Here is a 27,700-nt window from a genome sequence, read left to right as displayed (position 1 = left end):
TGCTACATGAAGACAGGGAGTTAGTTTTTGTTCACATTTTCACATGTGTAATGGAGGTGGAAGAGATTAAAGATAATACTTCTTTATTAAAGAAGGTTGTTAGCATTCAGCAGTCTGTAGCCACCAGTCCAGGCAATCAGCATCCAGTAAACATCAGTGGATCGTCTGATGCTGTGGGATTCTGTGCCTTGACCAGATCTGCAAATGCTCCACAGATTTTCCAAAGGTATTCCAAAATGCCTGTTACCCAGGAAATCCCCCTTTTGCACCTTTGCTCAGATTTTCAGAATATTGTTTGGCCCTCTTTAGAAGAACCATTTTTCCATCTGAATATTTAAACCACTGCCACAGGAAGGTGGCTGATTGCCACCTCACAGTTCTTCTGCCAACTAATCTGGGAGGAGAGCCTTAGCAGTTCAAGGATTGTATTGTATATCTTTGTCAGCAAGCAGCATCTGCCAGAGAAGCTGGTCTGTTGAATTCCAGCAAGTATCCCCAGTAATTTTAATCCAGAGACCAAGGTTCAAGAGGGACTTAGAACAAAAATGCGGACATAACATTAACTAAAGCTCTTCTTAACTTGCAAGATAAGTTTATTTCTCCCTATCCCCACTTCTTTTCTTGCTTTCTTTCCACCAGTGCCCTTATTAATGAACTGTGAAAGCTGACATTTCCAATAAGGAACAATTAAATCTGAAACTAAATTAAATGAAGTCATTCATTTACAAAATAATAGCTAACTAGCATGAGGATGGTGAAAAATGATCGCAAGTCATGGGGAAAAAAGGAGTAAATTAAGTCTGACTACATTAATGTTCTTTAAATACTTCTGCTGCTCAGAAAATTAAATGGAAAACATCTTATTAGCTATCTTACATATAAGGTAATAATGTGTGTATTCAGCATGACAAGTACTACAGGATAGAAGTTCTTCGTAGAAGTCACTGTAAGTAAGTTATTTAAATTCTTAATTTTTGGCACCCCTATTGCAAAGGGACTGTGGCAGGTCTGAAGCAAGGGACTTGCTTGGAACCTGCTCTTGCATTGAACCTTATAATGCTGATAAAAACAGGGTAATGGGCATAGTCCTTGGATGTTTCAGCTGAATGTAATTAACCACCGTGCTGCATTTTCATCCCTGTGGAAGGAATTTGCTGGGACCTCCTCCATCTCCATAGTGTGGAAAGTGCTTGCAGAATAAGGACAGTAGCAAGAGCTCATCCAAGGAGAGCTGATTCAGCAAATACTGGCGACAGCCCTCCAGTCACTCTGTGTTCTCAGCTTTTTGCCTGTTATACTGTGTAAGGGTAGAATTCACCAGAAACTTCAGGAAGTTCGAGGCCTAAGTATGTCTGCCTCGTTTTCAGAGTTCGGATGGCTTTATATGGATGTAGACTTTTGTTCCTACATGAGAAACTTCAGCCAAAGAGCTAAATTTTTTAGAGCTAGTAATCCACAGCTGATGATACTAGGTTATTTCATGTAAAATCCAGCCACTCAGGCTTGCTGCTCGTGTGGTTGGATTTTTCAGGCTATCCATCCAACATGTGCCCAGTGTGCTGATCCCTATAAAACCAAACCCAAGAAAGATATGCAAACGTTTGTAAGAACATAATGGAGAAGAACACACATTGCTCGATTTTAAGGGAATGCTGATTTACTGTGACCAATGCTAGCTTAAGGTTTGCCGTGCTACTTCATGCATTTTTATTTAAAAATACTTTAAAAATTTATCTGTGAATCTCTGAAGGCTCGAGTTAATTTTGCAAATTTTGCAATCAGTTATTCTTCTGGGGGTTTGTAGAATTCACAGCTCTGCCGTAAGAATTTGAATTCTACTTGGATTAATATAAAAACCCCTAACCTTCTTGCTTACATTCTCCAAAACCCATGTGGTTATTATTATTGTTATTATTATTGCCAAGGCTGAGGAATATTTGAAAAGGAGATTTGGACCCAGGTTGAAAAAAGCATTGATTTCCTCAGTTATACTTAAGGCCCTTTGCTTTTGTAAAACAAATAACCTGAATAAACATGTCAGGGAAGATTAAAACCTCATTAAAAAGTGTAAACAGAGTGCAAAGAAAAAAAAAGCTTGGCTGAGTTGAATAATGGTAATAATAAAATCACTAAACAATATTGCTAGTTAAAAGTCCTGTTAAAGTGAATGTACCGTTGAGATGGGAAGCAGAGCTGCTGTTATCTAACACTCAGGATGGAGATTTCTTTTCAATAATTTGATAACATTTTAATGAATAAATTAATAACATTATCCAGGAAATGGAGTCCATAGATAAAGTCAATTCCTCACCAGTTCCCAAATCTAATCAGAGAAGTTCTGTTCAGGGATGGTCAACAGTGATGCATATGTTCAGCAATATTTTTCCCTGCCCACCTAGAAGGAGACACAACTGCTGTGGCTACCCATATGGCGCTGCATGCATAAGAGGTTTACTCCACAATTTTAATGCAAATTATGGCTTTAAGGCTGGCAGTTACGCCTTTTTTTTTTTTTTACTGAGGTGAGCAGGATTGTTGCGTATATGCCTTGAAAATGCTAGAGAAAACAGCTCCATCTTCTTTTTAAGTGACATCTTTTTAAAGACAAATTCACAGAAAAGGAGAAATATTACTTGTTACAGAAGAAGCACTTGGATTTTGAGAACAGGATGGAGCTGTGTTAATGTATTGCCAGTGCATAAGAACCATTCTCAAGGCTTTAGATTTAAATAGGTAAGAGGTGTGTGTGGCTAAGATGGGGGAAATGGAGTAGAGGGAAAAAGTTCATGAAGGACAGGGCAAAACAAGTGCAGAGAAGTTACAAAGAAGTTACAAATGGCAGGATCGGGAGAACTGCGTTTTTGTATTTAAGGTAGAATTTAAAACAAAAGGAAGACAGGAATCTGACTTAGAGCCAAGTACCTTGTGATTATCACCTTTGTTTCACTTTGACAGAAGACTGCAACAGTAAATACTCTAATTGTCTGCCTGGCCTTTCAGTCAAGATCAAGCACAGGAATTTTAATAATAAGACCTTTATTCAAGGCTCCAGAGATACCTGAGTGAGTGATGAATGAACTTGTATGTCTTCACAGCAGAGTTCTGTGTACGCAAGGGTGCCAGCGTATAGTCGTTAATAGTTCACTTGAACTAATTAGCCCTGGTTCGTTCTTGCAGCTTATGAAGCACTGTGCGATGTAGACAATCTCTTGATGCCTCAACATCATTTACAACACAGTGCCCGACCAGCACTCGTCATTTCAACAGCCCACCTGACATCTGGAGAAAACCTCTCCGTATCCTTCCATCATAACAGGATGCAATCCTCCTCCTCTCCAATATATTTGACGGATAGCTGCTCTTTGTTCAGTACTGCCCGTGTGCTGTCAGATTGTTCCTACGTTTCCCCTTCACCAGGTCTCCCTAATAAGACTTTGCAAACCGCAAACCCAGGCAGCGTTAGAGGCACAGCAGTACCAAAAAGGGAAGTGTTGAGCTGGGACAACTGCAGCAAGGAACCTGCTTGGGTGCAGGAACAAACCATTGTTGCAGGTGAAGTTTCAGTGACTGCAGCTCTTGTGCTGACAGATTTTGTGCGGTTTACTCTGTATTGATGTTTTTCCTTGTGCATTTTGCTCAAGTCCTTCATTCACAACTGTGATTCTCAAGGTGTAATGCTAAATGCAGAACATTACTTCGGCTAATGTGGAAATTTATTTAGAATTTCTGTGCTGATTCAGGAAGTTATTTGAGTTTGTGTTTACTTTCAGTGCTTGAGAAAGATACCCGGAACCTACCTGTTTAAAACCAGGACTATAACACAGTGTATCACCCTTCATTACGAGTATCTTACTCCAGAACATAGGGTTTGCTTTTTGCTCCTTCAGGTGTATTCGGTGTGAGATCCTGTTTTTTGCCTGTGTTGCCTGCATTGGTGTAGCTGCACTTCAGTTGCTCCGTTGCCCTCGCTCCCAACCCTGGCATTGCTCCCCTAGCCTTATCTTCATCGAGCCTCATTCCATCCCCGTCCCCCTTCATACATAGTTTAAAGCCCTTTCAACGAACCCTGCCAGCTCCTGGGCTAGAATTCATTTCCCCCTTTGAGACAGGTGGGACCCATTGGCAGCCATCAGGCCAGGTGCTGAGTTAAACCTCCCCATGATCAAAAAAAAAAAAAAACCCACAAAATTCCTGTGCTCCTACCCCATCCCAAGCCTCATCAGCCGCCCTCGAAAGGGCTGCCAGGTTGTGGTGGCTCCCTCAGCTGCCTCGAGTGGCCTCGAAGCAGAAAACCTGCATGCCATGATCCCCCACTCCGCTGCAGGATGCGTCTGCCCCACAGCCCATCGCCTTACTCAATAAGGTAAGACTCCCTTTTTGCAGGAGAAAACGAATGAGTTACTCTGTGCTTTCCAGAGTCGGTCTAAATCCTGAAATCAGATGGCATTTCTTACTGATTTTTGAAAATAGATTCACCCAAGGAGAAAAGCTTAATTCGGCCTTAATGCAGAATGAACTTTCTTAATTATGTAGAATTGAGATAGCAAATCTTGTAGCTGTGTTTATTTTGTGCACATATGTAATCGTTTTTGCATGTTGGATGCTATTTTCAGAATTTTGTGCCGTAGAAGTGCTACTGATGCCTGAAGGATTGCTGGTAGTCGTAGTGGCGAGTATCTGAACTAGTTAGGACTCGAGGACGGCCAGCTAGGTAAGCTTTGCGTTTTCATGGCTGTTGCCAGATTTATCTTTCAGGCTCTCTGGTCTCTGGGTTGATAAGGGGAGAGACCTCCTCTTTCAACTTAAGAAAGCTGTATTTTATCATTGTGTGGCTGGAAATTTTAGTTAAAATTGAGATGGTGCTGAGTGGGCCATCTAATGACTACAGCTGATTCTGCTTGTCTTTTCCTTAGAATTAAAAAGAATACAAAGTACAGGTCAGTGCATTTACCTATTCTACACAGTTGTGTTATACAAGAAAAAAAAAAAGATGTGAAAATTTCCCATAAGATTCTTTGCTATTGTTTTTAACGTTAGAAGTTGGCTTACTTTTCAATCACTTTTTTTTTTTTTTTAATGCTGAAGAGTTGTGCTAGAAAGAGCAGTTTACCTATTGCTGAAGCTGCGTTCCATGTAGTGGTCTGTGACAGGGAGTCCTTCTGAGCTGAAAAATACAATCTGCAGGTATGTTGAAAATGTTTTTTTCGGAGATTGCATTTAGTAGTCTAGCTTGTACACGGTTGTGGTCAGCGAAAGCTTAATTACTGGCTTTGAACTCATGTTGACGGGGGTGCAGAAATGGTTGTGGTGCAGCATCCAAATGAACACGATTATCATGTTTGCCTTGCTACTTAAGTCATTTATTCCCTAATAAGCTGTGATGGAACCTGCTTTTCCCACAGATATATAAATTTACCTGAAGATTTCAGGTATTAGTATTAGCAGCATTAATATTGTTGCTAATTAAGCTTGGCAGGACTCATGAACTAGAGACTGGAAGTATGGCATGGAGAGACAGAAAACTAGTGCAAAAAATGCAACACGAGGGAATGTTCTTGGCTATTTGAATCTATTTGTAAATGTAGGTGCTTGTCAGTTTTTCAGTTGGTTTATATTGTCCTAGGCAGAAAAAAAAAATCATAATTTTGCAATATATATTTAAAGGTTTGGTTAATTTTAAAGTGTCTCTTTCTGGCTTTTCAGAATGGAAGTAGTGGAGGGGGGTCAGGCATGGATATGAAATACCAAAGAATCAACATCTTGAGTCAGATTTTTATGAGCAGCTAGTGCTCGGTGCTTGGGACTGCTATGGATAGACATGGTGATGTGAGAGTTTAGTTGCATGGCTGTTAGTTTTCATCCTGTTAGTATTGATTTTGAAACATCAGTAGAGAAGCACAAAGCCCTTGCTTAGGTACCTTTGTGGGAGTTTGAAAACTTAGTTTTTTTGTTTCTGTGTATTAACAGTAGGCTCTGTTGCAGGGACAAGTATTTCTTACATAAAATATTCAGCATTCTCTATTAAATATTTCAGAACAACCATAAACTTTTATCAGCCACTTTAATTGACAGACTCCTTCAGTTCTTTTTGTTTTTGAATAATTAAATCTTTCCATCTTCATTTAAAAAAACCCAAACTCTTAGAAGCTGTGAATGTTCTTACTGCGTTGCATCCCTTGACAGTTGCTTCCCCTCAGAGTTTCTCTCTGTCTTAAGGCCTCGAGGAAAAATTCTTCTGACTACTTTTCTGAAGTTTTAAGGTCTTGCAAGAATTCATATCCCCCAGTGGTCCTTCTCCTGTTGGTCTTTCATTCTTCAATCCGGTGAGATGAGTGCTGTTACTTTCATATTAGGCTTTGGTCTTTGCACAGCACCTTCTGTTCTGCGAGAACAATAACAAGTAGGAGCATTTGAAGTCATGAGGATCCTATGTGCTTTGCAGGGGGTTGGCCAAGAATTGGACCCATCTGTTTGGTGGAATGATTTGGGTTTTAGAAAAGCAAAATAAAACTCTGGTCTTGCAAGCGGGGTTTGTAAGCATTGTTCCTTGTGCCTGTTGAGGATTCCTGTTGATTTTGCTGAAGAGCCAAGTCTAAGTTGTACCCAAAGAATGAGTGCCTCGGTTTGTAGTTTATTGGCCGAAATGCAAGCAAGGAAGTTTTAGATCCAGTCTTGCAGTTACCTTATACCTTGGAAGTTGTGGGGATTCCCTTGCTCCTTTTTTTCTTTGGGGAAACAAATCTTTCAGGGTGTTCCTGGATGGGAGAGTCTGCCTTGGTGAGATCCTGTCCTTTGTGCCCGCTGCTGTTTTTCTGCACTTAAAACAACAAAAAGAAAAACCTGTTTTATTAGCAGTAAGCAGGATCCTGGGATATAACAGGGATGAAAGAAGGCTATTAAAAATACAAACGCAAATATAATTCAGTGCATGCCAACTGTTTATCAAATACTACGTGAGTCTTAGCTCACTTCCAGTCAGTATTAGAAATACCCAATGCAGTGGATAGGTACTATATATTGACATTCTTATGTGGCAAGAAGAATTAAAAGACTTTTCAATTATTCTTGTTTCATTATGCAAGCAGTATTTTCAATTTTTTTGTTTCCAAATGTATTGGGTAACTCTGACCCTCACGATATGCGCTTGTTACCTGTAGATTCAGGATGGAGCTTCGCTTGAGCAGTGCTTCATGAAGACTTGGATTCCCTCTTCCCCTTCATTCCTTCTCTAGTTCTTGTGTTGAGTTTATTGTTGTGTCTGCAAGCCTGGAGTAAAATCTTGAAGCTGTTCAAGTTGATGAGAGTTTTGTCGTCGGCTGAAAAAAAGCTAGGGTTTAATGTATAATGATTATTAGAGCACCAGTCTCGATTCCTGTTGAGAAAAATGCTTCTTGTCCCTGCTGGTTCCAGTGTCACTGACCTTCCTTCATGCCCTCAAAATCCCATCATCTGCAAAAATAAGTACATAAATACATTAGTTGAGGGAAGTTGGGAAATAAGCGCATCCTCTAGTGGATCTCAGAGTGTTTGTCTTCCCTTATCAGCCCCGTAATGATAGTGCAGCGATGGCAGCTTAATGATACCAGCCCCAATGACGCCATTCAGTGCCAAAGAGGTGAAGATTGCACATTTTATTTTGGAAAATAATTATGCAGCTAATTACAGCACTTGACTTTCGTCCTTCCCTTCCCTGTGTTCTTAGGGAGGCTGGTTTGCTCAGCTTGCAAAAGACTGCGTCAGTTATTCTAAAGGTCAAAAGACTCTTGTATTATGATTTGTAATTGCTGGTAATAGTGAATAAAATAAAGACAGCATCATTTTGGATCATTTAACTCATTGCCTAAGTTCTGTATTACTAATTCTATTCTATTGTGTGACTATTGTGTGAGTACAGACTTGAAAGAAGAAAAATAAACTAGAAATTGAGATCTGAACTCTTCTAAAAGTCTTCTGAGAAATTTTGAATTCAAATTCGAAATGTGATCAGACCTAATAATAGAGAGCAGTCTGCTTCAGGAGTATTTTTTAAAAGGATGCAAAGGACACAACTGTATTTCAGGAGAAAGCAACTGTACTGCCATTTCAAAAGTACTATAGCTGAAGGATTTTAGTAGTTTTTGGCTCTGTATGGCTTTCAGATCTCACCTGGATCACTCTGAGTAAGAGTAGGTATTTACATATGCAAGCCCTAATACATAAGTGTTTTGTACAGCTTTCTTCTTTTTTTTTTTTTTTTAACCTTCCTCCCAAAACACTAGATGGCACCTGTGGAGATGCAACTCAGGCTACCAAAGCAAATTTCCATCCATTATCCTTTGGTCAGCTGCTCAGTCCCAGGTTGTATAATTGCTCTGGCTTCAGACTGCAGCGTGTTCCCTCACACTTTACATCAGCCGTAAGTCTTGATTCAGTCTGATTCAATTTGCATAATCTCTTCAGCCCTCTATATTTCATTTAGACACCAAAGATTTAGTTTAGTTACAGTTGTGTGTCATTTATCATTTACTTGTCTGCTTTTAGAGTTTGATTTAATCCCCTTGGTTTACTTTAAGAGACTGATTTCTTATCTGCACAGTGCTCTATTCCACTGTGATTTCCAAGCCTTTGTATGTTCTATCTGCATCTTCCTTATTTTGATGTTTATTTTATACCTAGAGATAAACCACCTTCATCTATGATTTAAAAAAAAAAAGTAATAAATTTAACAGGTGTAGGCTGGGCCAGAAACCCGTGAAAGGACATTTGTGTACAAAGAGTGTCTTTTCCAGTGCTTTTTCTGCCAATTGCCATGCTAATGTTTCTTTGTAGGTGGCCAGTATGGTATGAACACGTTGATAGGAATCTGAGATTTATGTCAGACCCTGTTACTGTGTAAGTACATGACAAGAGGGATACCAGGTCATTCTTGTCTCTTTTGCATTCTTTTAGTCTTTTTTTGTTGTTGTTGTTGGTTTTTTGGAGATCTTTGCTTTATGAGTGTAGCACACAGCAGCAATACATTTAATTATAACATGCAGCAAACCTATACCCAGCTATATGATAATGCCAAAATCCTTGAACAAGAGGTGACTTTTAGCATTTGCACAAGATATTTTTCTCCTAGTAAATTCTCCAGATCTGATTTTATTATTATTATTATTTCTACCTAGCAAATATAGCTAGTTCTTACAATTCTTGTTGTAATGGGCGTATATGTGTACAATACTAATTTGTGGAAGTTTTGTATTAATAATGTTTTCTCTTTTTTTTTTTCGTAAAAAAAAAAAAAATCCAGCACAGGAAGAACAATATTAGACAAATATTCTGATTTAAAATAAAAATCTAAATCTTGTTGTGTATCTTGCATCCACAACTTAAGAACACGATTGATCAGATGACGTCAAAATGTGAGCTCCATATCTGTCAGCAATCCCACTTCTGATAGCGTCTAATGCTTGCTGCTAAGGAAAAAATTAGGGACTAGGGCAATTATAGAATAGTGAGCGATCCTTTTCCTGAAACTTCGCCCCACCTTCTCTGAAACGGCAGTCCAGAAATGTCAGCAGGAGAAGGTGGCATCATGACGACAGTGTTTTTGTTATCACGCAGTGGATGCTGTGAATGAATCTGTCCTGTAGGAATTTGTCCAATCTCTTTTTAAATCCCATGCTATCTTCTACTTAATTTTAAGTTGCTGTTTGGTAATTTCTCTGCATAGCTCAAATATTTGCCAGGCTGCGTTAAAAATCATGCAAATGATTTGTTTTATGGTCTCAGAGCCTTCTGTGGTCTTTAGGGGTTCATGTTCCAAGTTCTTTTTTGCAGTTACAAGGACTGGAAGTGTGCTGGTTTCCACCTCCTATTCAAAGAACTCTGGAGTTAATAATATATTAAATCACATGGCGATGGAATCGCGAGAGATTTCTTAGCACCAGAGAAGGACCGAGGGTAAGGTAGGGTGGGAATTGTGCCTTTATAGCACTCCTGTGTAATTCTGTTGTAAATCACAGCGACAAACAGACCTACCATATTCTTAAACAGCTAGTAGAATGCCTCTCCTACTTGTGACAGATCAGTCTCATGCTTTTGCTGTCTTTTGTATATCCATAGGAAATATTTGTATTGTAAAACAGTAATTTATTAGAGAAGAAGAAGCCTGGCTTGCTTGGCATGGGGATTTGAGTGTAGCTTACTTAAGTCTTCAAAAAAGTAAAAGGTTTTTGCAGTAAGGGAGGAAATAGGCCATTTTCTGTGCCTATAAAACTTTCAGAAGTGTTGGGTCTAAATGCCCCAAGGGAGGCTTGGTGCAGAGGTTTGACTAGCTAAATTCCAGACTGGCTGGAGCAAACTGCAGTTGTTCACATGCACGATGCTCATGCTTTTATTCTTTTTTTTTTTTTCTTAAGTAGAAAACAATCTGTAGCCGATACTCTTCAAGATGAGTAGTCAAGGAGACAAGTTTATAACGTTCTGTTACTAATAATTTCGCGTTTCCTAATGTATGTAAGGCCTGGATGCTTTCCATTTTAAACTGCCAAAGCAACTTGTTCCTGCGGAATGTCATAGGCTGGGGAGCGTTTAGAGGTGTGAACATTTCAAAAGCAGGCTTCTGCTTTCGCACTGCCGGGGTGTACAAGGCCTCTCTAAGAAGCTGGTGCTGTAGTTAGAGTTGCTTCGAGATAATTGGTGTAGCATGCTTAGGCTGTCAGGCGCGAGCCTGCTTTATGTTTGACAGCGTTTTGCAGTTTCTGCTGTCAACAAATCAGTTGTGTTCCTTGATATGGATGGATTGAGCAATTTTGTAGGCAAAGAATGCTGCTGTCTCTGGTGTTGTTTAATACCGTCTTTTTTTTTTTTTCTTTTTTCAAGCTACCTCATGTCATTGGGTTGGGGTAAGGTTGGAAAACTGTTGGTAACAGTTCATCCATTTCACTTGCGTGAGCGTTGCTGAACGTAACAGAGTGAACATGTTGTGGTCAGGCGCTGAGGGATTGCTGTTGTGTTCTTGACTCCTGCATGTGACTTTTTCACGTATTACGGTCCCTACGTTGACAAGGTGCTACTTGTAGGAACAAAGCTGGTGATGCACAGTACAGTCACAGGCAAGCCTCCTGTCCTGCAAGGCTGTGATGCTGGTGGTATTGCTGGGTTTTCTCTGAGAGCTTCTGGTACTGCATGTGATGACAGCTCTTCGTGATCCTGGCCAGGATAACTAGCTAAATGCTTGTGAAATGGCGATAAAGCCAAAATGTGCTTCTTGTGTGACCGGAGTGGCATGTAGCTGTTGTGCTGGCTGTTTGCTGAGGACGAGCTTCAGAACGAGTAACTGCAAAGCAGATGCATGTGTCGGAACACTTTGATGTGCAAACCTTTTTTCACAATTGTTTTCACGATTGTTCCCACATTGGGAACACTGGGAATTTTTTTGAAGTCTTTTTTTTTTTTTCTTTTTAAGTTTATCTAATTCCAGCAGGAGGAAGGTGAATACTGGGTAGTGTTGAAAAGATCAGTTCACACTTCCCAGTGAGCATCTCACTTAAAAAAAATAAATGAGGTGTCATAACCTGAACCCATCCAGAACGTGGCCAGAATGTTAATGATCTTGCCTTGTTTTTTAGTTGTGTTGCATGAACTCAAAGTACTTATTAGCTCTGCTTCCTCTGCCTCTGTGATGAAAATGAAATGTAACACTGCAAAGCCTCACTCCCGGTGATAACCTTCTCAACTGGCCTACTGCGCCACCTACAACTGAGTCAGAGATGTGGATAAGGTGGTTAAACTCTTCCATTTTGTGTTTGTCACTGAGAAGTGTCTAAGCTCACGACTGCCTAGGAGAGGATGTCTATCTTCGAGCTGTGCCTGTAGAAATTAGCCTTGGAAATCAATTGTAACGCATGGCCACGTTTTCAGTTGTTCTGACAAAAGGCAAAACTGTTCTGTGTGCTTCTTGACATCAATCAGAAACATATATTTGCTACAAATAAAATAGTTTAAATGGCAGAAATTGTAGATGTTTCCTGAAACTCCTGCAAATGAAGAAAGAAGTTGCAGTGTTGCTCAGAAGCTCCACGTTGTGTGGGTTAAAACTGCTCTTAACAGCTTCATCCAAGCTCTTTGGCATGGAAAAGTTTGTGTAGGTCAAACTTTTTGTTTTAATTTACCATCATCTGGTGAAAGTCTGCGCTAGCATTCTATCTAGATTCTATTTAATATGCACCAGAATTATTGTATTTGATATATATCAATTTTAAATCTGTTTCAACACAACCTTGAATGCCTTTCTGGCAGTATATCACTTCATCAGTCTAGCTTAACTAGAGCTGCTTTTTCATTTTTTATTACCCCATAAAATCTAGGAATGGAACACTTCGATTTTTCTAGTAGTAATTTTTATTACTTTTAGCCTTTTTTTAAAGTACTTGTCAGTGAGATACAGTACTTTGTACAGAGTATATTTTTCAGTTATGCATTATATTTTTATTTCAATTTATTTTAGACAGAATGTATAGCATACATCTAAATAATACCTATGGTAGTTCAAACGAGTGTATTATGAATGTAATTAGAATGGATATAAACTCGGTTCATCCACCAGGATTGGTGTATTTCAGTTGCCTGCCTCTACTCACAGTCACTTTCAAGTAAGGCTTAAAATGATAACTCATGTTGTAGTTTTAATGTTGCACATAAAATCATATTGCAACACAGGAGAGAGAAAATGAATTTATTGCAATTTTTATGGTTTTATTTTAATTTTTAAGTTTTTCTAGATTTTTCCCTGGAGTGTGTTATTACACTACTTTTTATTTTTTCCTCTAAGAACATAGAAATTGCCATATTAGATCAGACTAGTGATCTGTCTAGCCAGATAGTCTGTCTTAACACAGATGTGTGCCAAGCTCGTTAAAGAGACACGTAAAGACCTACAGTAGGCCTCCGCAGAAACAACTGCCATAGAAAAATCTCCCTGATGGAAAAACCTCTTCTAATTCCCATTCATTCAATTGTGCTCTGAGCCCCCAAATTCTCAATTTCATATCCTCTTGTTTGAAAAGTAGGCTTTTATTTGTTGGCCCTCTCCGTGCTGTGTGTGACCATAGCAGCTTCAAGGAATGGGATGTGGAGCACAGTAATCCCATTGCTAACACAATTCAGGTATTGTATGCATTGATGTATCTGTGCGTTTCTGTGATCTTCTCTTAGTCTGATGATGTCACGATACATTTCAAAAGTAGCAGGTGTACAATGTGAGGAAAATGTTCTTTCGTTGTTGAGAGTTGTTATTTTTTGCAGGGAGGAGTAAAGGGAAAGGAAGAAAAAGGTCGTAGAAGCATAGAGTATCTCCAGTTGGAAGGGGTCCCCAAGGGTCATCGAATCCAGCTCCTGGCTCAGTTCACCTCCTGGCTCTAACTAACTTCTAAACCTGTCATTTCAACAGATTGAAGGTTTCCCTCTTTAGAGGGATTTAGAAGATAATGTTCACTTTAGAACATCCAATTTGCTTTCGTGTCATTTCCATGAATGAAGCCAAGCAAGAACCTATGTAACATGAGGTTAATGTTTCTGCAGAAAACTGCGACCAGGTATGTCTAAACAGCATTCCTCAGCCATATAGCCCAAGTGCCCTCCTAGTTATTCTCATTCTGCTTAATGAATACAAATAATATATTTTTAAATAATACCCATAACAATACAGTGCGAAGGGAGAGAACTGGAGTGCTTCTCTAATTAGAGTTTTTGAATGACATTGGAAAAGGGTGCTGGGTTAAATCATCTTTCCTTGCTCTGGGTTGAATTAGCATAGGTTTAATGCCAGTGATAATTTTATGCAACTGTGAGATCAGTAGTTTAATGCATCTGGCAGTGAGACAGGGATTTTCTTTCACTGACAGTGCTGAATAAACCCCTGTAATCCTTTTCCTTTAGCTCTCGTGCCCATCCAGACTTCAGCTTAATAAAAGACCAAAGAAATCAGGAGTCTGTGGAGCACCTGTGACTCGAGCACAGGCAGAATGAGATGCTATCTTAGCATATTTGTGGTTCAGAATCATTACAAAGACTAATAGCTGGACTGGAGGGCTAAATTTACATTTCTACCTCCCATGCATTGCAGAAGGCTTCCCTCCTAGCAAAGTGTGTACATTGACTTAGTGCTGTTACCTGTTGCAGCACCACTCAAAGTGAAACGAGAATCTGGACTGCTTTGGGTAGCATTTCACCTTTTTTTTTTTCTTTAAAGTACAGTGGCACCACTACGTTACAGCTGGATGACAACCTGTGAACTCCAGTGCAGACACTGTTTAATTTTAAGAAGTATGGTTTTTTTCCAAAACTCAGAGAAAAGTTGTGAGCATATTTGTTGGAAGAGGAATTTGTAGAGGTTTCACATATACGCAATAAAGCTCAAGTGTATTGTAATGAAGTATTCAAGACTAAAGGCCGCTCAGGAGGTGCATTGAAGCTGTTGTTAGCTGCCAGCTCAGACGACATGCAGAAGACATGCTTTGATTATCGCATCAGACTTCAGATGTTTCTCATTGCTTGTTTAGCCTTATTCGTAAGGATCAAAAGAGCCTGTTCACACAAGGGTTTGTTTATTTACAAGGATTATACTTGTTAACTGACAGTTTAAAAGGAATTAAATAGGCCTCCAACACTGATAGTCTAGCATTAAAGAGAGTATTAAATGCTGACCTTGGATTCTGTTAAAGGCTTTCTTTTCCTGTTCCTCCTATTCACTAGTCTGGAGTAGGGATGGAAGCTTCAACATGCCCAAGTTGATACTCATTGTGCTATTAGAGAGACATGGCTGAAATAAGATTTCCAGTGAAAATGAATATGGATGTTTTAAGGGATGGTTGTAGACCACTGTGATCCCTGGCAAATGATTGAGAATAACATTGTAGAATAACATAAAATACCATGCTGAGCAGGACGAACTTACTGAAGAACATTGTACCCAGGGCTTGCTAAAGGCAGCGACTGTTAGCTGAGCATCTTTTGAAAATGTGGTCTTGACAAGAGCAGCGCAGATCATAGAAAAGCAGCTAAAATGAAAAAATGACTTGTTTAATGTTAGATCTAAAAAAATAATAACAACAACTTGATGGCTGCTATTATTCTGGTCAGTATTTTGGGTTTGGGTTTTGATAGAACAGTTTTACACGGCAAGATTTTTTTGATGAAATTGAAATACCTCAGAATACATTAATCTTATTTTCCCATGGAAAAGTTACCGAAATTCAAAATCTGTCTTGTTTCAAATACGATGTGGTATGCTGTACTATATCTTAATAGAATAGGAATTAGCAGTATAAAGAAACCAAAATGTTTACACAAGATTATTTTGATGTGAGTTGAAATACTTCATTTTTTTTTTTTGTCCAGCATTTCTTTTTTCCAGGTTCAACATTTTGTCTTGAATAGCATGAAAATACATTTTGACATGACTGTAAGTGCAAATTGTGCTTGGCCATTCCTTCTGACTGGCTTAGTGTAGTACCTCTTACTGCGGTACAGCTGCGCGAAAGGAAAGGTCACATTGGAAACGTCTTCTGTGATGAAACACTATGTGAAGGAGAGCTCCTTAGGGAGGCAGATGACATTAATGGGAGATGTAAAATGCTGCATTAATATGCTGGATTTTACTGGGGGGGGTTGTTCGTTTCGTGGGTATAAGGGCCAGCAAAATACCCCTTAAAGCAAGTTCTTGAACATGTATAGTTCTAGCCTTCAAAAAAAAAGGAGAGGAGAGGAAATGCAAGCTTAAGATTAATAGGAAATTTTCAAAACTTTAATTAAAAACAAATAAGATGTTTAAAAAGGAATGGGGTGCTGACAGTGGAAGATGATACAAAGAAGTCTATAAAATAGTGTAAGGACTATTGAGGTGCGTTATTATTGTTGTCATCTCCTAGGTACACAGCTACTGCTTATTTACACTACTTTAAGATGCCTTTAAGTTCCAGTCAGGACAGCAAAGGCTGTTGTGCTTGGCGTTGTACATGCAGGGACTATAAGGACAGTGTCTCCTTGGAACTGAGATCTGTATTTTTCACATATAAACAGTGATTAGACACAGTATCACAGATTTCTAGGTTGGAAGAGACCTCAAGATCATCGAGTCCAACCTCCGACCTAACACTAAGTACTCCACTAAACCATATCACTACGCTCTACATCTAAACGTCTTTTAAAGACCTCCAGGGATGGTGACTCCACCACCTCCTTGGGCAGCCCGTTCCAATGCTTAATAACCCTTTCGGTAAAGAAGTACTTCCTAACATCCAACCTAAAACTCCCCTGTCGCAACTTTCGCCCATTCCCCCTCGTCCTGTCACCAGGCATGTGGGAGAACAGACCGACCCCCACCTCTCTACAGCCTCCTTTCAGGTAACTGTAGAGAGCGATGAGGTCGCCCCTGAGCCTCCTCTTCTCCAGGCTGAACAAGCCCAGCTCCCTCAGCCGCTCCTCGTAAGACTTGTTCTCCAGACCCCTCACCAGCTTCGTTGCCCTTCTCTGGACTCGCTTGAGCACGTTCATGTCCTTCCTGTAGCGAGGGGCCCAAAACTGAACACAGTACTCAAGGTGCGGCCTCACCAGAGCCGAGTACAGGGGCACAATCACTTCCCTAGACCTGCTGGCCATACTGCTTCTTATACAAGCCAGGATGCTGTTGGCCTTCTTGGCCACCTGGGCACACTGCTGGCTCATATTCAGCCGACTATCAACCAATACTCCCAGGTCCTTCTCGGCCAGGCAGCTTTCCAGCCACTAACTGGAGAACTAGCTAGAACACTAGCTGGAGAACTTTGAAGTGGCCCAAAGCTTTCTCATAATTGATTCTCTACTTGCCTGTTTTGTGTCTTAGAGATGTAACTCTGTTGATAGAGGTGATTTTTTTCTGAAATATAATGATAGAATTGGATCAACTATCCTCCCTGCTCTTATATTCAATGCTTTGTCCTAACCCATTCAAGTTCTCACTGTATGTTTTTGCAAATTAACAAGACACATTCCACAAAGGCTGAGTAGCAGCTCCAGGCTTGATACACATTTAATACCAGCCCTGAAGGTTTTTGGAATTTTAGGGAGATTAAATCTCTTTATTCCATCTGGCTGTCTTTGTAATATCTACCAGATCAAGTGTGGAAACCTAGTTGCCTTTTAATTCATGTGTGGCTCTCTAATCCCTGGGAGGAGTTATATGGGAAAAAATGTTAATTGGTTGAAAATTTAGATGAGCTACCGCTGAAATATTCTAGAAATTAAACCCAGTGATATTTGTGAGCTGTAATGTTTTCATTTTTCATCATGTCTTCCACAAGAGAAAAGGTGTGAGATTTTTTTTCCCCAGTCTGCACCTCCAGGTGCAACCAGGTTGTTTCTCCATGTTTTCAGCCATTCTGGATGGAAAAGAGAAGAGAATATGTAGCCTGCAATGACATAAAAATACAGAAATATTCTAAAAGCCTTTGGAAAATACTAATCCCCCCCCTTGCACCTCATTGCTGCAATGGCCAACTGGGATTAATGAGCAAAGAATGCTTTGGAATAGTTCTGAGGGGGGCTATGATATTAAATTCTGATCTTAAAGAGCTATTAAGATGTTTAAAAAAAGATAGTGGACTCTCTTCCCACTGGTATACTTTGAACTTTGTTTCCTGTCTGTCAATAGCGTACATATTGGCTATCAAATTAAGATATTAGGCAGGCAAGGCCGTTTTGTCTGGGAAGGACTTTTCCTGGCAAATACTGCAGGAAAAACCTTTAACAGTCTTCATCCTCCAAAAACAATGCATAGCTGGAGCTAAGAAGAAAAAAGAAAAATCTGTATGTGTGTGTGCGTGCTTTTCTCAAGACCTTTAAGGGGAAGGGTTCTAAGAAATAACATGCAGTTCTGATGGTACAACACTACCTAATTTTTAAGTTGACAAGACTGACCTTTCTCTCTTTAAAAATGGCACTTTCTCAAGACCTAAAGTAAGCTGCAAGTGAAAACTGCATTCTAACTTAGTCTCAAACAAAAAAAAAACCTAATCATCTTAATTGTTCCATCATATTTCCTTGCATCTGGTAAAGCACAGTCATTGCAAATCGCCAGTATTTCAGGGGACTGTAATTTGTATGGTTATCACACAAGTGTGAGACTTAAATTCCTTTCTTAGCCTGCTCCAGTGTGATATTTGAGAATCATTTTGTTTGTTTTCCTCTCTCAGACTAAAAAGCAATCCCACCCCAAGCAAGATGTGCATGGCCAACAGAGGAATTGCATTATTCCAGTTGTTGGGGAGGCAGCACAAGACCTGGAAACCTGGGCTTAGTTTTTAGCAGTCACACAGTCCCTAGATGATCCTGGGCAAGTTTTTCTTTGCAGATTTGCTAACAATATTAGAGTATCTTGCAGTTTAATTATATGAGAAATAAAATTAAAAATGCCTAATGCTGTATGGCCGAGCAAAGCAGAATAGAACAGTTAGTGGCCAATATTTTCTTTGATAACTAAAGTTTCAAACTTAAAAGACAGAAGAAAGGGAATGCTACCGAAAACAAGTAGTAGTTTAATTGCAGGTTGGCAGCATGAGTCAAAATTATATTTTTTTCAAGTTTATTTAACTATTGTATTTAAATTTGCACTGGAACCGATATTTCCAAATGAAGTTTTTTTTTTCAAATTTGTGAATGAAACATCTTGGCGATTAAATACTTGCATTTTTACTTTTTTTTTGGATGACAAGCCTTGCAAAATTTAATCTGATTTGACAAGTAGAAGAGATTTGAGTCTTGGTGAAACTGAGTTTTGAGCTTATTTGTCAAGAAATTCCATCCAGTTCTACATGCCTCTCTAATTGAAAGTTCTCAAATCTGATAAGAGATCTAATGGCATTTGATGAATTCAATGCTACTGCATTCTTCTGTCTGAAGTCTGCATCCTCAAAGGTCATGAGCAGTGATAAGCCCCCAAATATGCTGCTTTTGTCCTTTGCCCAGATACGTGGATGATACGTTGCTCAAAAGAGCATCGATGCAACTTTTCAGTGGAGGAAATTCTAACCGAATATGATCTGCCTGGCAAGAAAGATTAATTTGATATCAGGCAAGTTCCACATGAGATTGAAAAGGCAGCATCACGTTGGAATCGCTTAAAATTTGTTGACGTTCGGCATTTACTGACCGATATAGGATGTAGTACAGGTGGCTAAACAGGGAGGTTGTCACAGACATGATGAGGATTTCAGTTTCATTAAATAGATGAAAGAAATATGTATTCAGTCACTTCTGATTTAAAAAAGAAAGTAAGATAAATCAAGGGGAAAAACATTGAAAACATGGGAATAACTAATAGGGAATGAACTAAAATGCTTTTGCTTGCAAATTTTACTTAGAATTTGTTGAACCACTTTGTACTTTGGGCAGCAGAAAACCCTGAACATTTGAAAGCCTTTTTTCCTGTTTTTAATGTTTCTTTTTCTTCTGATTTTTTTTCTTTTTTTTTCTCTGATATTCTACTACATTCTTCCTCTGTCTGTCAACACAAGTTTTTACTCTAGATTTTTTCATAAAGCTTTTTTAGCTTTGAATTGTGGAAGAATCTGTGTTTTTAAGTGATATTTCTGCCCTTAAGTGTTGTATAGGGAACCTGGGAAATTGTAACAACAGGCTTGTTGAACTCAATAAGATGATGGAATCCAAAGCATATTCTCTTAATTTTTGTACGGTGATTTTCCCAGAATTACATGACACCTTAGTGTTGTTGATTCGTGAATACTGAACTACTGAAAATGTAGTTTTATTTTTCTCCTATATTTTTCCCACTGAGGCCTTCTGCGGTCTGTTACTTGAAATCTTGATATTCTTATCTAAATTTCGGAACAAAATCTTAGATTACTTTAACCCCAAGTGTTAGGTGAGATGGTTCATCTGGCTTCATAAACAGTAGTGGTTTGGGAACTAAAATACTGACTTGAAGCTTTGTAGTCACTGCTGGAAATTGAAACACTTGAAATACAGCAGACAGCTATTCTTATGGGATCATAATGGGAAGATGAAGATTCACAGTCCTGAGAAAGCTAATTCTGAACTGGTGTGTTAATGCTTTTTCTTTTAGTGTGATCCGTGAAAGGTATCGCTCTGTTTCGTTGCCTGGTTTTTATATTTAGAACCACAGATCAAGCTGCCAGCGTGTGCAGTTTAATCTAGAGAGAGAGATCTCAAGTTCTGTGCCTTATAACCAAAAAGGCAATTTCTGCAACACATGAGTCTGATTTTCCAAATGAAATGTTAATCTACCACTAGGAGGAGGAACCTAGTACATACTAGAACATTTATTTTCAATACTATGTCTGAAGAATACGTGCTGGCATACGCAACCACTGCATTCCTGCCCTAATTAGGATTTTCACTAATTCTAATGGTAATAGACTCTGCAAATGTACATAGTAATGAGATTTTTACTGTACCTAGATGAACAGGCTTCTTTCTGACTGAAGGAGAGAGCCCCCTGAGCTCCTGTGCCTGTCACTGCACCGTATCTTGTTGCGATGTTTTGTCCACTAGTCATCTTTAATCTGTGTTTTGCAAGCAGTAAGTTATTCTATTGACTACATAGTGCTAGTGCTGAAACCCTTATAAATAAATTCCAGCAGAAGCTTTTCCTTCCTTATCTCTTGCGTAAGCTGAAGTGCTAATTTCAGTAAATCCTAGTCTTAGATGGTGTAAGGGCTTTCTTGGAGGGCTGTGTATGAATGCAGATGTTCTTCACCTCTCTAAATTAATACATTAACGTCATAGCACTTAGCTTGGGTTATCCCTTCTGTTTTCCTAATGCATTATTGCCAAAATAAGATCAGGATGTGCATTCATGAATAACTTGATATTTTTTCACATGGGAAAGCTTTTAGTGCAAAGCGACATGCTTTATTTCTTCGGGGTTATTGCTAGTTCAATGGCAATTTTTTAAAGATAATTTTTATAGATAAGTTTCCCCAAGTCATTCCATTCGGAGTGTAATTGGTAGTGATGTCCCTGTTCAGAGCTTTTAAAATGCTCCGATAGCCATCGCAAGCTCTAGGGAATATTTAGAGAGATTTCACTGGTGTTAGAATTCCCACTTAAATTGGGACTACTGGTGTGACCTAGCACAAGGATTCTGGGCTTTAATAGCAAAAGAAAACTGCAAACACTTAAAATGGGCCGAAGAGGGAAAGTTAGCGGAAATGTAGAAAGATTCTGGGGATTCAAAGTCGAGCTGTTCCTTACGTGCTGCATCTTGGTGCTGCTTCCACATGATGATCTGGGCTTCTGCACGGGTTCTCGTCTGATACCACAATGTGGAACAAAAATACAAATAAACCTTTTATCTGGCAGCTAGAAGCTCTGACCTTTAAGAAACAAATTAGGAAGTGTTAAGACATTTGAAATCTGTTGAAGCTAGTCTCTCAACTGAGAAGCACAACTGGATTTAGGGACCGATACAAAGCCCATTAGCATCAGTAGAGTTTTCCTGTTGACTACAGCAGCATTTCAGTTAGGCCCGTGGTTAATTAAGCTGGCTAGCGAACAGCTGGGCATCTCCAGGCAACTTGCAAGTTATTCGGAGCTTTCAGTTGTCAGCACGCAGATGGATGTGATAGTTTGAATAACACAATGAGGCTGTTGGCTCTGTAACAATACAATTGCAATAAGTTGGCTGGCTGGCTTACCTGCCAGGACGAGGATGGTTGTCATGAGTGTGATATTTATGTGGACTACTTTTGGGAAAATGGTGAGAAGAATTGTCTTCCGTTTTTGTTTTTTTCTTCCCATTACAGGACCTCCTAGAGCATTTGTACTTTAAACATTTATTTTAAATGCAGGTAATATTACACGCATGAACCATGACAGACTCCCTCAGTCATAGATGTTCTTTCTGAAGCCTTTAGATTTCAGTTCCAGATAACATTGTTAATAATCTGATGAAAGCTCTAGGTCTTTGGCTGTTCTCTAGGGAAAGAACTTCATCTGAGAGGAGCAGTGACTCTTCTATCTCTGCAGGCAAGAGCTGTAGGTCAACATCTTTCATTTGCAGAGCAAATTTTAATCGGTGAAAATACCAGTCATGGGAATAAAACAAGATCGATCTTCAGGATTGCATACTAACAAAACCAGCTATTTTCACTTCTAGTCTGAACCGTCAAGGACTTTAATGTCTCCATTGAAGAGAGGTGATCCACTTTTATTGTCAAGTTCCTCTGAGAAATGTGCAAATTTTATAGGACAGAATTCCAACTCCTAAAGATACCTTCCATGACACTACAGAAAGCACATCATCTCCCAAGTACCATACCTTCTGTTTGATATCAAGTAGCTGTGACTGTGTAATGCTCCCTGACATCAATGAAACATTTTAATCTAAACTTCAAATCGTAAATTACTTGTACTGACTCTAAAAGATAAAGGCGTTGTACCATCGGACTCCAGGAGTTGGAGTAAGCTGTTGTCTTCATTTGGGACACTCCTTTCAGGAAGGCACAGCAAAAACTTTTTTTTTTTTGTGGTCGTTGCTGGTGCTCATTTTCAGGTCTCTTTATTTTTGTGGTTTTCTGAAAAGTACAGTTCAATGAAACTGTGCATGTGCCCAAAGGTAGTAAACCCCTCTTTCTTAGCCCGTGAATCTCGAGCCTTCTGCTGGGATAATTTAGCAGTTTGTGGAGCCATGCAGTATGTATAGCAGATGAGGGGTCTGATCTGACTTAAAAATAACCCGGAACATCATTGTGGCTTAGTATTACATTTAATGTTCATTCTGTTCTAACAGTTTGCTGTGTAAATGCAGAAGGAAGGTGAAGGAATTGACAAATCTTCGTATTGGAGGCAGCAGTCTCAAGCACACACAAGGGGAGTTGTTTGTCCAAGTTCCTAAGAAAAGGCCTGTGGAGTTTGTGTGTGATGTAACCACGTCTTTCAGCTAACTCCTAGGCCATCACTTCTCTTTGTTCTTCTGTCAGGGTGGCTCTTTTGACGATCTCCACTGTTATCTCAATTGCATCCAACATAGCTTTGTTGAGCAATGTCTCCCCCTTTTGATAATCTTAGGGAAACTTCAGCAGCAGCAGCACTTTCCTGTGGCGTCTCAAGTGCTTTTTTTTTTTAGCTGTTTTCTTATCAAGTAGTGCTGAGGATGTAGTTGCAACATTATGAGATTAGAAGTGACAGAATCCAGTCCGTGGTACTCAGACTGCTCTCCAGTGCTGCCCCACAGTTTCTACATTTTTATTTAATGACATAGGAAGTGTTACCGAGTTTTGTCCGTGTGCAGCTTGTTCTCTTCTCAGGTTTGTGCTAGTGCATTATAACCTCTGTTTATCAAAATGTTCCTTTTAGCCGTAATAGAGAATGTTATTTAAGATGCTAATACCGCTGTGTGTCACAAACCTGAATTTATGGTGAATTTGATGAAGAGCTGTGACTTTTGTTTGTCTGCCAGACTATTTTTCACGTGCTGATTTCACATTCTCACTTTCACCTTACCGGCCTACCATCCTCATTTGTCTTTTTTGGGCGATTTATTGCTATTTTTCTGGTGCCTGGGCTAGGCTCTTTTGCTTGGAAACTAACTTTTATGTATGTGTCCTAATAGTTTCATAAGCAGGCAGAGTTGAATTGTATGGGGTTTAGGTAGCCACGATGATACAGATAATGATAAAACATTTTTTGTGTAAAACGTGGCACACAGTCCCCTAAGTTTGTATGTTAGACTGTTCTGGAAGTTGTTGTGCCTTACCGCTGATAATGGAAGATATGTTAAACTTGATCTTAATTATAATTATTTTTCTAAAGCAACACAGTTCCGTTCCTGATGAGCTGTACCAGCTCTGGCTCAAAATGTTCAGAATAAACTTCTCTGGGACTTTGCCATTCTTGTCCAGTATTGAACTAAGCAGAGATGTTATTTTCTAAGTCTTGGTGTTACACAAAGGGTTTATCATTTCTGCAGTAGTGCTTCTGTATGGAAATCTCATTATGTATTTCAAAAAAGAATGCAAGCAGTATGATTTTCAGGAAGTGTAATTACATTTGGAGCTGAAAGGTAGCTGTCTTAGAACATTTGACCTTTATAATAGGCTGGGCAGAACATGTAATGGATACTTAGGCTTTAATGGTCTTGGAGGACTGAGGAAAGGTGATCTTTAAATAGGGATCCTGTTTAGTGATTGCACAAGGACGATTTTAGCATAGGGAAAGTTATAATGGGGAATCAGTGTCTTCCCCCCGTCCCTGCAACTGTATAAAGGTTTGTGATAAAAAAAAAAAAAAGGGCTACTGAAATGGACAGTGTGACAGATGCTGGGTTTTGTCAGAGTGGCTGTATAGGGAAATCCAGGCCCATGAGAACAAGCAGTTGAGGTTTTAACCAAAGCTTCATTGAAATCAAAGGGCATCTGACTATTAAGATCTTGGGGTACGGGTGTGTGGAATCAGGCCTTACAATCCCCAATCTTTCTCATTTTGACCCCTCCCGTACAGACTTTTACAGTTTGAACAAAGCCATGCTTAATGATCACTTGTTGTTTCAATAATATTTGCAGAGCAGGTTTCTGTATTTTATTTGTCCATATTAAGCACGTAGTTATGATTAAGTTCATTGCAAGAGAAATGCATTACAAATTATAATGAACTTTAGAGAAAAAACGCCTAATTTTTTGTTATCTTTAATATCTGGAATCCTGGATTGACTTTTTATTCCATCTATAGGGAGCTTTTCTTTTTGGATTTTTTTCATGCGTTAGGTCTTTCTTACTTTTGAGAACATACGAATGTACATGCATGTGCAAATGCTACTACTGTAATTATCAAACTTAGATTCATTAGGTGAATGATTTCCCTGTGATTGCAAGACTTGGCAAGAAAGTATCTCCCAGGCCATCTCAGCTACCTGTGCAGGTAGGAATTGGATCCTGGAAAGAGGGTGGTGCAGTGACATGAAGGCAGTAACCTTGTCCTTTCTGATACAGCCCTGTCGTAACTCTAGGTGATTTCCAGCAAGTTGCTTCGTGTCTGTGCGTGATGCTTTTAATGAGCAGTGTTTCGAGACTAATCTTCCTAGGCTCCTTTACTGGGCAGTGCTTACTGCATTGAACACTTTGATTGTAAAGGGAAACTGAGGAGATGAGCTTATGTTAGCCTTTTATAGGTTTATAGCCTTTTTTAGGCTGGATATTAGGAGAAATTTCTTTACTGAAAGGGTTGTGCAGCATTAGCCTAGGCTGCCCAGTGGTTGAGTCAACAGTCAACAGCCCTGGAGGTATTCAAGAAACATGTAGATGTAGAGCTTAGTAGCATGGTTTAGTGGTGGACTTTAGTGCTTGGTTAGAGGTTGGACTAGATGATGATAGAGGTCTTTTCCAACCTGAATGATTTTGTGTTAGCCTAACAGGACTAACGTTAGCTTTTACCAATATCCACCTGTATCATTTTTATGGGCAGAAAGGTGACTGTAGGACTCTCCTGCTTACTCTGGCTCTAATAGGAGTAGCATCTCTAGTACAAAACTGAAGACCAAAAGAGTATCACAGGTGTTGGATAGAAAAGCTCTACACTGTGAACTCTGACTGTGTAAGTAGTTTAAACAGGTTGGTTTTGTTACCTTCACTGCTAAAGCAACAAGCAGTGTCAATATTACTTATTTAAATCTCTCTGGGTTATTAACATCCAGCAACAATCGAAGGCTTGAGCTTTGCTAATAGCAGCAAACCTCCAGCATAGGGGAAGTACCAGCACTCGGATGTATTGTACGCCGTGTGACGGGGACTGCTTGACATGTGTTTTATTTTAAAAATGCCACTAGCTGAAAATTCATCAGACTTGTAATGCAGGCTTGAATTCATTTATATTGCTGGTGGAAGTAATATCTCAAGAGCCTTAGACAGATGCGTGAGTGGTGTAAGCAGGCAGTGTTCTCGGTGGATTAGAAAATGCTTCAAGCACCATCACCACCCCCAAGTCCTTTCTGCCCTTGCCTGCCTGACCTTTTGGAAGGTTTTAACGTGGGGAAAGAAAAAAAAAATAGCAACATGCCCAAACTCATGCCTTCTGTTACCCTCAGGACCTTCTCTGGACCTTCTCTAGCTTAGCTACATTTGGAGTTTTTCTGCGAATCCATCTAGTGACCTGTGCCTGTTAGTGTGACCTGTGCCTGTTAGTGCAGCCTGTGCGACCTCTTGTTGCAGCTCTGCCTCAAGTAGATGCCCAGTGAAGTCCTGAGATGGTCCCATCTGTTAATAGTGCATAATACTAGGAATCGCCATTTGTTGAAGCCCTAGAGTTCATACTTGTCAGAACTGTACAGCAGCTGAATCGGGCATGATCGTGCATAGGGCAAGATTGCAGCAAACCACTCATTTGGATGCTCGCCAGCGTTGCGGGGTCAGTCTGCACATGATTTCCCTGTGCTTCTCGAAGGTGAGGGTGGGGAAATAGCTCCCCTCCTGGGGACTGGGTTTTTTAAATCATCAAGAAGTCATGTGTGTGTGCTTTAATTTGTGGCCTTGCTTAAATTATCTGGAGTCCTTCAAAAGGAAAAAAAAAATCAATTTGACTTTGGCAGCTGTCTCTACAATGCCTGCCAATCACCATAGTATCTTGGCTATTTTTAAGTCTCCTGAAATCAGTCTGCATTAAGGCAATAGCTGTGCTTGGATTTAAGCCCAGGACTCTATCAATATAAAATGATTTGTTGCAAGTTTAAAGATGCTTCATCCCTATTCTCTCTCTTTTCATTTACATTTTAAGCTTTCATCAAAATGTGGATCAACATTACTAATAGAGCCTTTTTTTTCCTCTGTTCTGCTTCATGCTTTCTACAAAGAAAACCTAAGACTGTATGCTCTTAACCTCTGTCTAATGTAAGGCTTTTTTCCTTCCCATGAAAGAAGAAGGATCAAGTTGTTCACTGAAAGAATCTGCTGCAAGTCTTGCCAGCCTTGTACCATTTGAATACACTTTCCAGTACAGTTCTGAGGGACGTGAAACAAGTGTGTAGGAGAGCAATCCACAAAAAGGAGATGATCTTTCATGTGCAATAGGTAATGGAAATAATCCTTAAAGAAAAGATCTTATTCTTCCAGATTTAAGACCCAGGTTTCCAAAGTGCTGAGTGTGTTGGATCATTGGTCCTATTGACACACTAGCTGTAGAAGACTTCGGGATGCTTGCCTGCTCCCTGCAGCTAGGATTCTTTCTGTGTTTGTGTTCTCTATAATTTGTCAGGAGTCATGCTCACAAGGGGAATAGTTTATTTCAATAATCAAGTTTCTGATTGCAAAACTTGCTATTTACTTGTGTCATTTCAAACCTGCATGCAGTCATTATGTCCATCCACACAGGCTTTATTTTTCAGTGAGATTTCCCTGGGGAAAAACAAGTACCCGATATCACTGTCCGTGCTGTAGAGAATTACAGTCAATTAAGTACTCTAAGTCACTTTCATGTGATTGAGTATAAGAGTGTTGTTAGTCAAGCTTGTTTTAATTTATAAAAAAAAAAAGTTCATTGCTTCAGCTTCTCTTTAGTAGAAACATAATTTCCCTGTATGTTTTTCCCTAGATTTCAAGGGATTTCTGTGGCACAGACCATCATACAGAAGAAAGGAGGCATTTGTGTTCTGTGACATAAAGCCAATGATTCTGTCAATCTCAGTGGTGTAATCTTTATATGCTATTAGAAAGCATTAGCTCTCTTTTGT

At 39.5% G+C, this 27,700-nt stretch overlaps 1 long non-coding RNA gene across 7 annotated transcripts in view; it reads left to right on the top strand.

Moving 5' to 3' along the window:
- LOC106046273 (uncharacterized) overlaps nucleotides 1–27,700 on the top strand; it is a 39,327-nt gene extending 11,627 nt beyond the window's left edge. For 4 of the 7 annotated variants that reach the window (XR_010826619.1, XR_010826618.1, XR_010826617.1 and 1 more), the window contains 8 exons: nucleotides 3,178–3,552; nucleotides 4,614–4,711; nucleotides 5,086–5,184; nucleotides 8,259–8,395; nucleotides 8,809–8,871; nucleotides 9,805–9,927; nucleotides 13,273–13,562; nucleotides 14,219–16,075. This is a non-coding gene — a long non-coding RNA (uncharacterized lncRNA). Of the gene's footprint in view, nucleotides 1–3,177; nucleotides 3,553–4,136; nucleotides 4,364–4,613; nucleotides 4,712–5,085; nucleotides 5,185–8,258; nucleotides 8,396–8,808; nucleotides 8,872–9,804; nucleotides 9,928–13,272; nucleotides 13,563–14,218; nucleotides 16,077–26,888; nucleotides 27,042–27,561 lie in introns of those variants that run through there. The other 3 variants (XR_010826620.1, XR_010826621.1, XR_007157465.2) reach the window with 3 other exon arrangements.

Source organism: Anser cygnoides, chromosome 26 (genome assembly GCF_040182565.1).
Source record: "Anser cygnoides isolate HZ-2024a breed goose chromosome 26, Taihu_goose_T2T_genome, whole genome shotgun sequence".
NCBI classification, from domain to species: Eukaryota; Metazoa; Chordata; class Aves; order Anseriformes; family Anatidae; genus Anser; species Anser cygnoides.
The sequence above is the reverse complement of the archived record's forward strand: the minus strand, read 5'-3'. Positions and strand labels throughout refer to the sequence as shown.